Source organism: Podarcis filfolensis, assembly GCF_964270895.1.
Source record: "Podarcis filfolensis genome assembly, chromosome: 15".
Lineage (NCBI taxonomy): Eukaryota > Metazoa > Chordata > Lepidosauria > Squamata > Lacertidae > Podarcis > Podarcis filfolensis.
In genome coordinates this window covers 29420483-29436379 of record NC_139618.1, presented here as the reverse complement: position 1 = coordinate 29436379, position 15897 = coordinate 29420483, and the positions used below count along the sequence as shown (strand labels likewise).

Here is a 15897-nt window from a genome sequence, read left to right as displayed (position 1 = left end):
CCTGCAGACAGGAATTGTCTTGTTTTAATTTATTGTACACTGGTTGCCTAAAGCTGAGAACAAATGCTAGAAATAAATAAATTATAAAATGACAATCTTGGGGGAAACAACTTTCTGGTCCCTATAATTTTAGCAAGGTGGCTAATGGCAGTGACTGGAAAGATTTTTTTTTTTTTTAATTGATCGGCCTAGTTTTATGGCACTATTAACACTCTTTCACTTAAGTGGAATTCTGCTGCTTTAATTACTTTTCGGGGGGGAGTTACTGACATAACCATATCAACTCAGCAGTAAGCTCTACTGTACAGGTGGTACTTAACCCCCGGAAAGTTGACAATGATCCATCCTGGCACCACATTGCTGAAGGGACCCCCTCATACCCAGTTGAAATTTCCACATGGAGTCCCTTCCAATTCTATGATTCGATGTGGTCGGAATGTAGAAAAATCCAGCCTTTCTGGAAGTTGATACTTCAAGAAATGAATAAAATAACAACTGGAAGTCAAACCAGAATTAGCTTTATTAAATATATTTCAAGGCAACAATCTGGAAATACATAATAAAGAATTAATAAGCCATTTATTACAACCAGCGAGACGCAACATAACCTAAGATACTAGAAGGACCTTTCTGGCACAAAGATAGACAACTAGTACAAAACAGTTTCAGAAACAGCTCTCCTTGAGAGATTAACAAATAAACTATATGGTTGACATGCGGACAGATCAAGAAATATGGCTTTACCCTGGTGTGGTTTAATTTTATAACATTGCCAAGATTCCTGAAAATGCACAACCACAACCCCATCATTTGGCTCAATCTGGTTGATCTAAATTTAAATTTAAACATAAATTATTATATTCACTTTGAACCCCCCCCCCTCCCACATTCATCATGGGTAACATAAGAGGGGAAATGACTATTATTCATACTCAATCTAAACACAACCACAAGAGCTCCTGATTAGGCATTTAACTATGCAATGTTGAATGTTATCTGCTAACTCTTTTCTATCCTGTTTCCCCTTCGTTATTGTTATTGTTTTTATTTAAACCACCCCATGAACCAAGAACTTGTACACTGACCATTAACAATTAGCCATATGCTGTAGATATCGCTATTTATTATGCTATTATTGTGATGCACAAAAGGTATGAGAAGACTTGGTCTATTTATTCATAGCATTTATTATTCCCATGATCCTGGTTTATAAGACCCAATAAAAGTTATTTAATTAAGTCCTATTGAGTTCAGTGGGCCACACTCCCAGGTAAGTGGGTTTAGGACTTCAGCTTTACTCATTTTCTATAGTTGTATGGCCGCCCGAGAACATAGTCGTTCTCAAACAAACATAGACAGTTCACAAAAATGAAAAGGTGAAAAATGCAATACAAAACCATAAAAGCAGTATAAAACTTGGTTCTGGCAGATATACACAAATCAATAAAACTGGGGTGCCACCAGCCCAAAGGCCTTCTAGGAACCACTTCAGCCTCACTTCATTTGGCACTCAGGACAGGACTTGTGAGGAAGAGTAAGATCTTAAGTGTCAGGAGAAGGCAATATATCTAGTAGCCTGGTCCCAAGTCATTTAGTGCAATAAAGGTTAATACCAGCACTTTAAACTGGGTCAGAAACACATTATAGCTGCAAAAGCATTTCAGCACTAATCAGCTTATTGACTAAAAAAAAAATTGAATGGGGTGATAAAATAAAACCCATTGTAAAGGTTACTGGGGAAGCGGGCAGAGCTGTGATAGGTTTATCACCTGGTACATCTCTGACCAGATCAAAGCCTGACCTGTTTAAAATAATGGCAGAATAGTACTAAGGGCATCTACACCTGTAGAGATTTGTGCAACTTGTCCTTTTCTCAGAAAAATGTCAGACTTTCTGAAGTCTGAGAAAAGATGGAAGAAAACAATGGGAAAATTCAAAATGACAGTATCATGAGGGTGCCCCATAAAGAGTGAACGAAGAATGACAATGCCACACTCAAGGCCTAGTGTGGAAGCCCCACACATTACCAGGCACCCCAGAACATCAACGGGCTGAGAATTCCAATGAGTTCACTACAAGCCATATCAAACAGCTGCTCTCTGCTGCTCCAGAGAGCGGGACCAGATTTGAGGGGCTTAAATTACAAGAGGGTCCTTCTCAGTCAAACACTAAATGCACTGTTGTCAAAAGTTGTTCAGAAATGAAGCCAGTCACCCTGATGGGAAGGCGCTCCCTCCCTAGAGTTCTTCAAGCAGAAGCTACTGCACAGCCACCTGTGGGAATTGAAGAAGTCCTACATTTCCTGCACGAGACAGGAGATTGGACTATCAGGGGTGGACAACTCCCAAGAGACTGCAATCTACTCACAGAGTTAAAAACTGGCAGTGATCTATCCCCTTTTTTTGGGTTCAGGTCAATGTTGTTCAGCTTTTTTTAGGGAGGAGGAAAGCCCCATGTTTTGGTGGTACAGGGCAAAAATGTTTTAGGGGAGCCAAAGTTGTTGAGCTTTTTTGGGGGGGAGCGTGTGATCTATCAGTGATCTACCACAGACGTCCAGTGATCTACCAGTAGATCACAATCAACCTGTTGGACGTGCCTAGACTAGATAGCTTACTACACCTCTCTCTCCAACTCTTTTGAGTCTATGATTTGCCAGCTTACAATTGAAAAGCAAGAATGAAGCCATCCCCTCTGGGAAAGAAAATTAAGTGGAGAGTCTCTCAAGATGGGCAGACTTGAAAACTAAACTATCAAGGCTTGGAGCACAATAGGTTCTTTTGGCTACAGAGTGTCAAAGCCACAAACCGGAATTTTAAGTTAGGAACCTGGGGCCAGCTGACTGTGTGATGATGCTGAAGGGGCTTTCGCATACATCTGCCACACGCATACCCCACCTCAGAAGCCCTTTACAAATGTGTCAAGGTGGCAAGGAATATGTTTCTGTAGCATCCACAAAAGGACATCTGCCCTTGAATGTTGCAGCTTTAGCAGGTACCTAACATGGGTCTGCAACAAGGGCTCATTGAACTCTTACCGTGGGAAGCATCCCTTAGTCCCATCATCTGATTCCTGCACCCTCACACCAGGACAGAAACCTACACAGGCATCCTGGGTCAGCTTCCTGCCCAGGAGAGAGTCCCTTCTTACTCGAGGAAGAGGGTGCATTTCATGAGACAGAGAAAGGGCGACCATTGTCCCCAAATGTGCAGAGATGAGGATGTGAACAACCAGCCTCTCTCTTTGGGGACTAAAAGGCCTGCAGCCTTTCACATCTGTCTCTCATGCAAAATGAAAGAGAATTTGAAAGCAGAGGCTTGGGAATAAAGCACTGCCTGTTCTGGGGGGAGGGAAGGAGGCTGGCATCACTGTGCTTCTGCTGCCACCCATGTCATGCTCACTAACAACCAGGGTGGGGAGGAATAAGCATCCATCCAGCAACTGCCTCAAAGTCCCCAAACACCTGCCTTGTCCCATCACAAGCCCAAGTCTTCTTTGCCCATCTAACACAGGAGAAAAGCATTCCTGGACACAGAAACGCCCTGTATAATGCATGTGCTGCTGTTTATTTGGTTGCTGTCAGGAATGGCTTATGAAGAGAGCAGAAGCCATACAGCTACTGTTGGAGGTAGAAAAGCTCCTCCAGCAAGAACCTGGCATGAGGTTCCAGAGCAAAGGCCCCTGTTTACCTCCCATACCCACATATGCTGCATACTGCCCTGCAAGAATGAAGGAAGGAAGGAAGGAAGGAAGGAAGGAAGGAAGGAAGGAAGGGCCAACAAATGGGGACCTCACTCATTGGTTATCCCCCAAAGTTCCTGTCTGTGAGTGGTCAAATGCCACTGAGCACAACGTTCCTCTGCGTCTACACACAGTGCACAGACGTAGCGCATTTGGGCCACTGCAGTTTCTCCTGTCATCCCAAGAGGATACATATGCTCAAATCCGCCTTTCTGCACAGCCATTAAAGGCACAGACCTTCCCCCCACCCCATATGGAACCTGGCAGGCTTTCGCTGAGAGTTGATGCCATCAGCTGAAGCCTGCTAGGCAGATTTAGGAACTACTCCTGAAGAGGGCTTGAAACATTTCGTCTCCCCTGCAAGACAGGCAGAAGGTGGCAGACAGGAGATTTACCGGCTGCTTGGCTTTTGCTTCAGCTCCCTACAGTTCCACTAATCTATGGCCACCTGTTCCTGGCTCAGCATGTCACTCCCCTCGCCATCACTCTCCAGCCCCTGAAAGATTTACACACACAGGAATTAAGGGAGCCCAGCAATTGGCCTTTAAGTGCTCGGATTGGTGAGGGCAGGAGAGAGCACTAAGCTTATCTGGTTGGCTGCTGTCCCTCGCAAATGGCAACGCTTCACACATGCACACACCCAGCCCCTCTCTCTGGCTGACATATAGCATGGAGTTTGCTCAAAGGCATTCAGTCACAGGAAGCTGCCTTATACCCATGTCAGACCTTCAGGTCCATCTAGCTCATATTGTCTACAGCTCTGCAGGATGTTAGACAGGGGCCAGTCCTAGCCTTACCAGGGATTGAACCTGGGACCTTCTGCATGCAAAGCAGATGCTCCAGTTTGGAGCTACTCTCTCAGCAGCCAATAATCCATTGGCTGAAAACCTCAGCCTCTCAAGAAAAGTCACTGATCCCTGTAACTGCCACAGGAGGACAAACTCCTAGCAAATGGTGAATGAAAAGAGAATCCATGCACCATTTATTCCAAGCCGCACACTAGTTACCAGCAAGTGCCTCACCTCACCCTTGTAAGCATGGACTCTTTTGGACATAGACTACAAGGAAACTCCCATCATTCCAGGATAGTCCATCTCTTCTCCTCTCTACATACACTGGCCTGGTTTCTGGCTTGGAGAAGAAGGCCTCCTGTGGTCCCTCTGGAGGATTGTCATCATCTTCTTCATCTGCAGCTCACCACAGGAAATATGTCCAATTGACCTGACAGGGCCTCTCAGCAGCATTGGGCGCAAAGGAACAGAAGATACTCAGGTTAAAATGCCAGGAGAGAGAGATGGAAGGAGCCCCAGATTTTCTTTTCTATGGTGGAACCACTCACATTATAGGCAAAGATAGGCTTCTTGGCTTTTCAAGCATTATTGTTCTTGAATAATGTTTTGTTGAACTTTTAAACTATGTATTTTAAATCATACTGAAGGTCGCCTGGAGTCTCCTAGCAAATAAATACAACAAACAGCAGAAACTGAGTAGCCTTTCAGGGATTACACAAGACGCAGCTTGAAACCACAGCTTCAATGCTAACAGAATGAATGGACAAAATATAGCATCATCTGAGGAAGCAACAGAAGCTAGGGGAGGGGTAAGACCCCTGTCATTCCAATACTTCCAGGACAGAGGGACAATATTGTCACTGTTTAAGAACTATGGAAGGGCTGAGGGGAGAAATAAATGTGAGTGAATTGTTTAGGTCTAAAGATAGCCAAACTCTGATAGGGAAACAGTATATACTGTATGTTGGGTATACAGGGGAAATGACAAAACATTTAGGCAGGAATCAGACCAAGGCAATGGAATTGAACTAAAATTCTATTGAATTTAGTAACAGCAGACTTTTCTCAAAAAAAAGTCTTTAAAATTCAGTATCAAGGCTCATCCACACTTCCGTTTGTGCAGCAATTTCTAGGCAGAGGTCCATCATTTGTAGACATGGGTCTGAGTGGTTGTGGTGTTGTTGTTGTTTTTGTTGTTGTTGTTGTTGTTGTTGTTGTTGTTGTTTTTGTTGTTGTTGTTGTTTTTGTTGTTGTTGTTGTTTTTGTTGTTGTTCTGTCCTGCTGTGTTCCCAGGAAAACCCGCTTGCTTACCACTGAATCAGAATGAACACGTCAATCCGCAGAAAACTTGATTAACATTTCTTTCAATTCATCAGTAAACAGCAGGTTTTCTCAGGGAAGGTGATGGGACAAAAAAAAACCCTGCTTGGATCCATGCTACAAATCAATGACCTGTGCCTAGAAATCGTGGCACAAACAGAAGTATGGATGAGCCCTCAATGGCATTTAACACCATACAGATTGAACCACATTTACACAATAGTACAGGCATATTTTTTAACATATATTTTGAGAATACTCTATGATCTGGACTTTCTGGAGTATAATTCTGAATCTAATCAGAGTAATGACTGGATATCTTTTTACCGTTAGATCCAAATATGTTGTTATTAGGCTATCTAAATTATTGATGTGGACTTGGAATTGGTAGTTAACCTTCTTATAGCTAACCTTCTTATAGCCCCAAATTATAAGAATAATACTGACCCTCGGATTTTGTAATGGTATTAAAATAACTTGAAATACAGCAATACTATCTAAATTAATATACTACAGAAAAATGAGTAACAAACAGCTTTCAAACGTATTCGTAAAAGACAGGTTTCAGTTGTGATGTTTTGGGTTAACAAGCATCAGGATACTATTCAACCCTATACTTCTTTTGTTTCATTGCAATCATGAATATGTATGATTCTTTTGTGAATATAAATATGTACTGCATTACTTCTTCTTTTATTTAAATGCAGGAAAATAAGCCACTGTTCTAACAATGTACTGTTACCAGACATTCATTTTATTCCTTATTTCATACTTCCACCAAGCAGCTTATGGCAGCAAACACGCTTCCCCTTTTCTCCTCACAACAACCTTGCAGAGAGCAGAGTATCTCAGTAAGCTTTGTAGACAAGCAAAGATTTGAGCCAGGCCTCCATGGTTAAAGCCCAACATTCTAACTACCAAACCAGGGATAGCCAACATAGTAGCATCTGCAGGGAACCATGTTGAGCCCGGAGTGAGAATCAACATTAAAACTAATAAATACAGAAATCCCAGAAGCAGAAGGGGCCCTTTACACGTGGAGTGGACTTGTAATGCCTGGCCCTGCCATAGGAAAGCTAACAGGAGTTAATTGCCAATTAAAACTCTGGGAGCAGGAAGTACTAATGGGGGGCAGCTCTCTCTACAAAGGACAAGAATGGGTGGCCAAGGAAAAGGAGCAAGATGGATTAGCCGGCAGGAAGGAGCAGAAGATACTGGCTAGCAACAACCACCTCTTACTTCATAACACCTGCTCCAAACAGGTTCTCTTAAACCCTTCCAGACCTTTCAAGAAAGGTTGGCTGCTGTCTAGCATCTAGAAGTAGTAAGCAATCCCTCCCCGAGAATGCTAACATGCATTTTATTTAGGTTACATTTCATGTTTGCATCAAAAATGAAACTGGATTATCAGGGCACATTTGACAAATTAATTATATTTCAAACACACCAGCAGGAAGTATGTGTGCATCCCATCCTCCAAAAGGGCAGGATCATCACACACCAGGGCCCAGAACAGCAGTCAACATTCTGTTGTTCCTCTTCCATTTGAAATCTCCATCTTCAATCTGATCTGAATATCTAAATCTGAATTATCACAGCAGAGAGAGAGGGAGATGTGGTGCTCACACCTTTTTTTATCTGTTGCCATGGTGATTAGATAAAATTCACACCAAGACTCCGGGGAAGGATGGGATTATTTCAGACAGAATCTCACCCCATTTGGTGAGAACGACGACAACACCTTCAGCTCCTTCCCGCTGCCGTAACTGGCCTGAGCACAATTTCTCAGGGGGCTGGGAGGGAACTTGGCAGGAGGCAAGATGCCTCAGGAGGGGTGGGTTTTGTAGGAAGCAGGTGGAGTGACGAATCAACCAATCAGCGCAATACCAGGGAATATTTACCTGGTACGGAAACAGCTCCCATGCAAGAGCCCCAAAGAGATTCCTTTAATGCATCAAACACAAGCAGGAATTCCCAGAGAGATGTGCTGAATATATTCAAACAAAGGGAGCAGATCATTCACATTGCACATCACATTCACCACGCTCTTACACCAAGGACCAGAAGAGCTTTTTTTTACATACATGTCAAGACTTGCAAGGTTTGGCGGGAAGGGAAGCTAAATCAAAAGCTGCAGGTTGCCTCCAGTCTTCCAAAAGACTGACCTCATTCAAAAAGTGCAGCTTGCATGCTCGTGGCAAACATTTGAAACAAGTCCCTTCTGCAGAGTAACCTGGGCCAGCTCACAGAAGATCCTAGCAAAAACTAGGAAGGGAGACTAGTCTGGGTTACCTTGCAGGACATGCTGTGTCCTGCATCCTACAGGTCTCTGATTCCATAGACATGCTCTCCATGAGGCTTTAAGTCCTGGCACCCCAAAACTGCTTCCCGTCATTATTGGGTAGGGTCTTTCCTCTTCTCCAAGCGAATAAGCTTTGGCCTAGACCAGGCCTGGGAAACCTGTGGCTCTTCAGATGTAAATGGCCAGTGGTCAAGGATAATGTGATGATCTTGATGGTGATACTTGAGTCACAGGAGGGAGTCTATCTGATGTCTTCTCAAAAGCAATATGGTTATATTGTAAGTTTTTGGGAAAGAGTCACAGGTATTGTTCCCTGCAGAGGTCTCTCCCTTTTACACCAGAGCACAACAGTCGCTTTGTGAAGAGGCAGAGGAGAAAAGCCAGGCAAACCTGCAGCAAATGCTCACTAGGACAGCTGCAATTGGCAACCACTGTTTGTCCAGGTGGAAATGGGACACCACTAGTGTCAATGTCACCAAAGAGAACATTCTAGAAGGAAGCCTTTATGTGCAAACTTTCCCCCACCTAGCAAGCAATGAATATAGGTTCCTTGCTTGTGCAAGACACCCAGAGATGGGTGGGCAGTTTACCTGCTGTTGGCAAGTGAGGCTGGAAGCCCTTTTCACTTTCTCAGCTGTTTACATTTTCCAATGCACCTGCTTTCAGCTGGCAGCTCCCAAGAGGAAGCTGCAGTTGCCTTCAACACAGCCTTTGTAAACTGCCTAAGAATGTTAATTTACATATTTATGGCATTTCTGTCCACCCCATAACCAAAGCTCTCTGGGCAGCAAAAATCTGCAGTTGAAACCTCAGGATCCCCAACAGCTAGAGGAGGAAACACCTTCGTTGGTGTTTCCTCCTCCTTCACCCCGCCCCACCTCCACGCCTGCATCACACTGAACAGAAGAATTTAAGACAAGCTATGCAGCTGGATCAGACTAAAGGCCTATGTAGTCCAGTATCCTGTTTTCAGAGTGGACAATGAGATTCCTATGGGGACCTGAGTACACAAATGGCATTCTCCATACTTGCAATTCCCTGCCATGGCAGTGGAGGTAAAACAGAATTATCATGGCTAGAAGCCCTTGATGGCCTTCTCCTGCATGAAAAGGCTGCTGCCCGTTCTCACTTGCTCTCCTCTCTTGCAAATGCAAAAAAATCACAGGCACTCTTGGGAGCAACCTGGGAAGGCATGCAAATTTGCTGCTCATCATCCTGACATTACAAACCTCAGGCAGCAGCTCGCCACAGAAAATGATTTCATTAAGCCCAACTAGTCCTGTTCGGCAGGCAGGCAGGCAGGCAGGCAAAGAGTTATAAAGCCAGCAGCTGGAAATGTTCTGCCACAGATTGATGCCTGCCCCCTCCCTGAAGACATGCAAACAAGAATCATCTTTCAGCCCCCATTGTGGTGTCAGCACCCCAGCCTTTTGTGGTAGCAGGAGATCACTGCCCTCTAAAGAGAATGCTCATTGAGGAAGGACAAAGCGGAATTATCTGTGCCCAGGCGAGGCCGTGCCTTGGATCAGCTTTCAGCTCTGCCCGCTAGGCTGTGCGTAGGCATTGTTTGGGGGCCTGTTGACACCACCTGGCTGGGGCTGGCAGCCAAGCCGCGATGCAAAGGCTCAGCGCAGGCAGCTGAATATGAATGGGAGCGCAACATCCATAAATATTCCTGGTAGCTTTAATTTTGGGTAGCCTCACGCTGAGTCTCCAGGCACTCATTATATTTGCAGAGAAAATAAAATGATTTTTTAAAATATACAATTTCATTTGCTTCCAGATTATTAAAGACTAAATGTTAGCACATGGCAGAGACAGAAAAGAGAGTGCAAGAAGAGCTCATGCAGAAAAAGGATTTTTCTTTGTGAAATTATGGGTTAACCTTACCCCTCCACCAAACACACGAAGATGAGCCAAATTAACTGGATCAATCTTTCACCTCATAGGAGGAGAGCAGACAGGCACTCCTATACTATTTATTATAGTGAGGTTTATAATTAAAAGAGCAGAGGGAGGGAGGGGGGAACTCCACACTGGGGTACAAGAAGGAGAAAAAAACTCTGACAGGTCACATGCTCCAACCATGTCTGAGCAAGGATTCTGGAAAAGCCCACCTCAACCAATTTCCAATAAAAGCTCCTCACTTTCACTGAGGCTTTTATTCTGCTTTCCTCACATGAAGAAGTTTTCAGATTCACACAATTGACCTTTTATCCATATCTGACTCCAAAGCGCATTGTTGTTCCAGGCCCAAACAACCTGCTCTCTGTTCATAACAAGTCAGTGACGGACCATTTACTTATTTCATTATTCTAAGCTTTCTACCTAACCATTCTCATGGCAGCGATGGAGGGAAACAGTGTGCAGGCTCTTCTCGTTTGCAAACTCATTGTCCTGTGATGTCCTCAAATTGGTGATCAATGGTGGCAGAGGGCACAATCCAGCATGCGACTAAACTTCACGCTCCTGACCTTCAGTACCAAAGCAAGCCCAATTCTGACATTCTCACAGGGGGTTGGAACAAAGAGTGTATTTTTCAAGCTGTCCGCTGACATCTGGGCATATTGAGGCCCACAACAATGAAAGATCCACAGCCTTCCCTTTCAAAACTGGGGATCAGGAACCTCCTGACTCAACCACACTTAGCCAAAGCACTGCCTGGCAAAGGGACAGAGCCTCAGCTCAAAAGATCCCCCTTTTTTGCAAGCTGAAAATGGCGTATTTCACAGAAACGGAACCTCATTCCCTTGGGGCTTTTGAAACAGGAAAATAAAAAAAATCAGTTGAATACATCCCACTCAAGGTGGAGAGCTGACCCCAATATAAATAACAGATTTTTAAACCACAACAGATCAAGATCCATAGCCAGCCACAAAGTTCAAAACCATAACCTTAAAGCGCAGGACAGCCTCACCAAAGGCCCACCATTCTGTAAGTGCCACTGGCTTAATTTAGAATTAACATGACCCTTCATTAAATGCCAGAACCGAGGGAGTGGGACCTTATATTTGTAGGGGGAGGGAGAACTAACGGCAAGATTGATTTTGATGTGAGGACCTACAAAGCAAATGGCTTTTTGAAAAACCTATAATTTCTCTGCAACCCTTGACTTGACTAAACACACATTTTTAGACAGCAGCACAGTTAGGCAGGCATTAAACAAAAACGAGGCAGGCTAATGGTGATTTATGTATAGGATAACCTTCTATAAGAGAATTTATATTTGATTTCAGGGTAAATTTCAATGTTACCAAGTTAACCAAATAATGCAGCCAGCAATTTAACAAATGGTGGGGTGGGGGAGAGACCGTTGCAGCTACAGCAGCCTGGAACCAATGCAAAGCAGCCAGCTGCCACTGTGCAATGATGGGCTATTAAAGACAGGTCCTCAGTGGGTTCTGCACAATATACATACTTCTGGGGAGCTAAAGAAGAACAGCCACCCACACTCCCTGCAGAGGCAACTGGGGAAGCACATTGTCTCACAGCAAATCACATTCCAAAGCTGATCTTGGAATGGAAAGCTGAACTTGGCCACTCAACTTCATTAAAACAGACCATGTACTGCCTTGAAAGACCTCTTCTGACAAACAGCCTGCTTCCCACCCACACCTGAACATCACACCTGGTGCATGATTCACTATTTGGCAGGTTTGTTCTAGTTTCCATTCATGCTGTGATAGGTTCCTTACAGAAACCTTAGGCCCAAAGGTGACCCAAGGAAACTTGAGCAGGTGCAACCAAGAAACCCAGAGGCAAGAACCAGCCTTCATAGTGGCCAGGGACAGCCTGGGCCACCAGGAGTCTCTATAGTAGGTTGTGGGGATCCTCCAGACGTTGATGGACTACAACTCCCACCACCCCTGACCATTGGCCCTGTTGGCCAGGGAGTTGGAGTCCAACAACCTCTGGAGGCCCTCATTGTCAGTCCCAGGTTGCCCTAGACACTGTTTCATCACACAAGCTCCTGGGAACAGAGCCAAGCATTTATTTGTTTTCAACGTATTTATACTGCCCTTCATTCTTTTTGATTGAATGTACAAGGGCAATGTGCAATCAATAAACATAACAGTACAACCGTAAAGCAATAAATACAATCCATAAAATTAATTCACAGCCAATTAAAATGCCCAGGGAGAAATAAACATTTTTGACTGGCACTGAAAAGATAGCAATGTTGGTGCCAGGTGAGCCTCTCTAGAGAGGATGTTCTGCAGCTGGGAACCCACTGCAAGAAAGGCCTTTTCTTTTGTTGCTGAGTTCCAGGTCTCAGAGCAAGGAGGCCCCTAAAAGAGGGCTTTGGCGGAAGTTCCCAAGACACAGACAGACTGATAGGGGAAGAACCACTGTTTTGCGGCTTTGCATCCAAAGTCATTTAGGACCTTAATTGTAAGCACACCACCTTGAATTAGGCTCGGAAGCTAAAAGGAAGCCAGGGAGCTTCTTTCAAATTAATGTAATGTATATAAGTCAGGTAGTACCACCTTCTGCATTCAGCCACATTCTGCAACAGTTGAAGCTGCTGTGTCATCTTCAATGGCAGCCCCATATAACAAATTGCAGTGATCCTTCCAGAAGGTTTCCAGAGCATGGATCAGATGTGTTCACAGTTAGTGGACCAACCAAAGCTGGCCAAAGCACTCCGTGTCACCAAGGCCACCTAGGTCTCTAGTGATGACAACATTGATTCTATGAGTACCCTCAAACTGTGCACTTGTTTTTTCATGGCCAATGTAACTTTCTTCAAAAGAAGGCAACCATGGATCTCCCCAGCCTGAGAACCAACTATTCACAGTGCCTCTATCATATCAGCATCCAGCTTATGATGATTATTTAATTGATTTATATACTGCCCTTTATCAAAAGATCCCGGCTTCAGTTTCTTACCCCTCATCCAGCTCACTACTGTACCTAGGCACTGGTTTGGTATATTCATAGCCTTCACCCAACAAGAAGGAACAGAGCTAAGGGCCATCAACATACTGATAGCACTGCATTCCAAATACTTGAAGCACAGAGGCTTCACACAGATGTTGAGGAGTGTGCAGGATAAGGTGGATCCCTACAGAACCCTCATGATACAAGGGTCATGGTTTCAAGCAGGAATCCTCCATCACTAATTTATAGAACCTACAGTGCAGGTAGGTGCACCATGTCTTCCACATGGTATCAAAAGGTGCTGAGACATCATGGAGAATTCACAAGGTCACACTTTCCCTGTTTCTCTCCTTACAAAGATCATCCATCAGGGTTTTGGCACTGACGTCAATCCTGAAATGAAACTGAAATGGATGTGTAGGTAATCCATTGTATACATTTAGAAGTTTGGTAAACCACTAGGAGCAAAAAGTGATCCAAGCAGCATGCAACAAAGCCTTCTACTACCCACTCAAGCACTTTGCCCAAAAGTGGATATTTGTGAGTAGGTGATAAACATTGCAGTCTTCCGGGTCCAGAGAGGGTTTTTTAAGGAGAGACCAAACAACTTCCTCCTTCAAGGCTGAAGTGACTGCTATTTACAAGGAGGCATCAATCACCTCCTGGACTCACATAGTCAGTCTTCTCCAACTACAAGTAATTAGGCAAGAACCAAATGCACACTTATTTGAACCTCCTGCAACAACCGAGTCCACTTCTTTTGGCCACAAGAACAGAAACTAATCCCAAACAACCAGACTATATCATGCCTATGTACACATGTAGGAATGCATGAGGCTCATTTTTTCACAGAGCCCTCTTGTACATAGGGCTCTGCGATTGTGCATACGTTCATGTAATAAAGTTGCTAAAAACAGGAATTACTATTTGTATTGTGTGGCCGAGTTTACACAGTAGTGTGCATCAAATGCTCTCAACACAAAATGGATTAAAACCAATCCTGCAGAATGCGCTTAAGACAGCTAATAGTGTGGAACAAGGATGGCATGGAGACAATGTCTTGTGTACAGCTCCCCCAAAATGTGTCTGCACCTAGCAATGAATGCATATTATCATGCAATGAGTACATACACACTCCATGTTCTGGAAACGTCATACTAACTGCTCCAACTGTTAACAGGTCTGACTGGATATGAGTGGTTTTATCTTCAAATAGCCACATTAGGGCAATATCTTTATTTGGCCAAACAAAATGTCACAAAATTGTGTGCAAACTTTCAAATTATCCATAATTCTACATCGAGTTAGATGGTAAACACAAGGATGGGGATGAGTGTGTGTGTGTGTGTGTGTGTGTGTGTGTGTGTGTGCGTGTGTGCGTGTGTGTGTGTGGTGGTGGTGGTGGTGAAGTCCACTACTCTTTCATCTTGTCTTAAGAAGGAGTAAGGGGTTGGAAAAACAGCATTCAAATAAACCTGAATTAGGTGTTTCCCATGCAGAAAAATGCAAATATATATAGGGGAGCAGCCACTGTATGTTTCTGCTTCCCAAGAGGCTTCAGAGCAACCCAATAGCAGACACTACAGTATGATGTCACCCCTTCCACCACAAGCCCCTCTTGCAATCCCACTGCTGCTTGGAACATTGAGGACCCCAACCACTGTGAGAAGCACAGCCCACCCAGGGATAAGGAGATTGCTAGCAACTGCTCAAGTTTACTGAGCAGAGGAAAGAAAGCAGGCTTCTCTCTCTGCAAGGTCTGTTCACTCCCCAAGAAGAGGAAAAACCTGAGTACACTGCCTGCCCATGGAAACACCCACAGTTTAGGTCTCCAACAACAAAAAAGTGTTGAGGTCTCGGGCATCACATCCAATACTCTCAGCTTCCGCTGTAGGCTTCTGCAAGGCAGCTTTGAGACCAGAGGCATTTCTTGACCCTTGCAAGGACAAACATCCAGCAACAATGAACAGGCCTTGGGGCAAAGCCCTTGCCAAGTCTTTGCAGGGTTGGCCAAACACTACTGGCTTACAAAGGCAGGGCTCTCTGGATAGCCTGTATGGCCCTAACCAGTCTCAGGTCCGCTAGGGTGCAGCAGCCCATTCCCCCAGGTCCTTCAGGCTCCTCTGAGTCACCAGTACTCAAGGCTCACAACAGCAGCCTTAACCACTTCAGCTCAGGAAGATCTAGCAGGGGCATCGAGAAAGCAGCTTCACGAGATGGTTTCACACTAGAGAAACTTAGAGGCAGCATCAGATAGCACCTCAATGTCTGTAGCTACATCATCCAGAAAGAACAGTCCTTATATAATAAGGGAACAAATGGACACAAAGCAGTCATGAAACACAGCAACAGAGAAGAGCATTTCAGCTGCCCTCTCCTACCCACTGTCCTTAAGTCCCTCTACTCAAATGGCAGCCTTCTCAAAGGGAAGATGCAACACAAGGTATAAGATGAGAACTTGCTGGTGAATCTCACTGCATTTCTAAGGCGTTGAACCATGGCTAGGTGGTTCTTCCATCAGAACAGAGCAATAGTTTCTCTCTCTCCCAGTTAGTTTTTGTAGTCATTACATGTTCTGCACTCTGGAAATCAGGGCGCAGTTTCTATGCCTGTTCTCTGATTGGGTTAGTCTTCTAATTTGGAACCTCAACTCCAGAAATACAACCAAAATAACAGCATATCACCACATGGTGTGTGCTCCCCAGAAAGCTCATCCCAGCTTTCGGGAGCCAACACAGAAGCTGCGCAGGAGAATTATCCAACAGACCAAAGCAGACGCTGCCTCAGGCAAGCACTGCTCTCAAATCAATGAGCAATTTATAAAATCAGTTTTCTTTTCCTTCTAATAATACAGAGTGTGCACTG

General features: G+C 44.4%; 1 protein-coding gene across 3 annotated transcripts in view; it reads right to left on the bottom strand.

The window, feature by feature from the left end:
* The window catches only part of DSCAML1 (DS cell adhesion molecule like 1), a 169037-nt gene that overhangs the window by 137982 nt on the left and 15158 nt on the right, over positions 1-15897 (bottom strand). The gene's annotated exons all lie outside the window — the stretch shown is intronic.